General features: G+C 43.5%; 1 protein-coding gene across 1 annotated transcript in view; it reads left to right on the top strand.

Annotated features, from left to right (window-relative positions):
* Nucleotides 1-2,500, top strand: part of e2f4 (E2F transcription factor 4) — a 26,062-nt gene that overhangs the window by 17,971 nt on the left and 5,591 nt on the right. The gene's annotated exons all lie outside the window — the stretch shown is intronic.

Genomic DNA, 2,500 nt, shown 5'->3' with positions numbered 1-2,500 from the left:
GCGAATGTGCCATGTCTGCAATTTTGTCAAGTAATAGTTCTCAGAGTGAGAAGTCTGCACACTTAGAATCCTTTTAGTTGTGTTTCATTTTTTCATGGCAGGATAACGTTTCGACCTCAACAGCCTTCATGAACGTTATCCTGCCATGCGAAAATAAAACGCAACTAAAAGTTGTTTTCTATGGACCTGGCATCCATGACTATTAGTGGCATATCTCATGTGTTTCTAATTAAGTGGATGCAGTGCTGTTCTTATGCCAACCGTTTAAATTCTAATATATAAATGTGAAATATGTCAACACTGCCAAGTGATTGTATTGTTACCAGGTGCCTCCATACTAACTAGCTTACCAAACGTTTCTATTGCCAGTTAATGCAGTTGATTACAGACTTTGCGAATGCAATAATTCACAGAAACTCCCGCACACTGACCATTTAGCTGTTCTTTCTTTAATAAACGACGTTTCGGTAATGGTCAGTGTGCGGGAGTTTCTTTAAACTATTGCTGAGTGACCCATGGTGCCATCTCCGACGCACCTGCCAGCTGAGGTGTGCGAAAAAAGCCGAAGTTGAGACTTTGCGAATGCACCACACAGTCACACAGAGGTAACGGCAGGGGGGTAGTGGGCGCGGTACGGGCGCGGGGGTACGCAGTCCACCCACTTCTCCTCAAGTGAGATTTAAAAAAAAATCTTCTGCCCATGTTTGAATACAAAAAGGAATGATCACATAGCAGTATTGCAGGTGATTGACCAAACAGATGAAAACGGAGAAGCAATGACGGTAGATTAAGGACAGTTGGGGGGTTTGACATGATAAGTTGCCTAATTATTTGATGATGTTAATAACCTTTAACAATTCCCACTGCACCACTAGGTCAGTGTTTCCCAACCTTTTTTGTCTTGTGTACCCCCTAAGGCTGTTTGTTGTGCCATGAGTACCCCGTAAGTCATATTCTATATAGCTTTCTCTATTTCAATGTAACTAAGCTCCATACATTTGTTAAAATTGCATCTTTCCAAGTACCCCCTGCAGTGTGCTCGCATACCCCTAGTGGTACATGTACCCCTGGTTGGGAAACACTGCACTAGGTAACGCAGTGATTTGTGATTACAATAGGTCCAGAGGTCATGCTCATCCCTGGAGAATAGAGCCTTTGTGTATCTGCTGAAGAGTAATTGTGTGTGTGTGTGTGTGTGTGTGTGTGTGTGTGTGTGTGTGTGTGTGTGTGTGTGTGTGTGTGTGTGTGTGTGTGTGTGTGTGTGTGTGTGTGTGTGTGTGTGTGTGTGTGTGTGTGTGTGTCTGCTGAAGAGTAATTGTGTGTGTGTAGGACTGGGTACCGAAATTCGGTTCCTTAATGGAATTGAATGAAAGGCTAAGGTTCTACTTGGCATCGAAACGTGCCTTGGCTGTCGGTTCCACATTTCGGTTCCTAGATGTCCATCACGTCAGTTATCATTTCGCATTTATAACCCCAGAACGTTAAAGCAGTCAGAACGGCAGTCGCTTCTGGCAAAAAATCTGGTAACATTCATTCGGACTTGCAGAGACTGCTGGCCCTTTTAAACAGGTCGTCAAATCATCTATGGATACTCTGTTACGAGAGAAACTACCATCAGCCCATCTTTAATTTGTGTAGGTTTACCGAGAAGAGTAGCCTATTTCTAGCGTTTGTAGACGGCAAAGAATTCAAACTTTGTCTTCGACACAGCCACTGCGAGCCAAGAAACAGCAACAGGTGTGCAAACGAAGCATTCCATCATTCTCGCGCAGATGGTTACATCGGCGTATGAGGAAAGTAATTACAAGTCGGCAACACTGTTCGCTCCACCATGAATCATCAAACAGTGTTGGGGACATTTTCCCTTTAGTGGTGGGTGCGCGCATTCTCTGACTTTTTGGATTACACCGTGAATCATTGCAAAGTTTAAATTTCATGTCAATAAAATGTAAACTCATATCAGAAGCATCAGGTGAGCTCAGTCACTTTTGGCCGCGAGAGACTTTCTTTGTGCCACGGAAGGCAGTAACGTGGATTATTGAAACTGAAGACTTGATTTCTTCTATGTGGATATTTTTTTTCCGTTTGGTAGCCTATAATTACGGACCATGCAAAGAACTCGAAACAGAGCGCGCCCAGTGCTTCACTGCGTGCGTAACAAGCTATAGCCAAGTCGCCTCCGCCCGTTCCCCAAATCCACCCGCCTACTTATAAGTGATGATAGTTAATTATGTATCCACTGTTTAAGTCAGGAATGGATATCGACATGATACGGAGTTTGTATGCATACAATTTGAAACGGTGATGACATTTAAAACTGAGTCAAACGGCCATAAACAGCATTGTAATGAAGGGTGTCGTAACGGCAGCATGAAGGTGGAACTTTAATTTCACGACGACATTCTGGCTAAAAACTCGCCCTGGCTGCTTCCCTGTTTCGCTTTAGGACTACAAGTGTGAACGAAATAAGCAAAACAGCATGAAGGAATAACAGTAGGCT

The sequence above is a fragment of the Engraulis encrasicolus genome, unplaced genomic scaffold (genome assembly GCF_034702125.1).
Source record: "Engraulis encrasicolus isolate BLACKSEA-1 unplaced genomic scaffold, IST_EnEncr_1.0 scaffold_45_np1212, whole genome shotgun sequence".
Classification (NCBI taxonomy): domain Eukaryota; kingdom Metazoa; phylum Chordata; class Actinopteri; order Clupeiformes; family Engraulidae; genus Engraulis; species Engraulis encrasicolus.
This window is presented reverse-complemented; position numbering and strand designations above follow the sequence as displayed.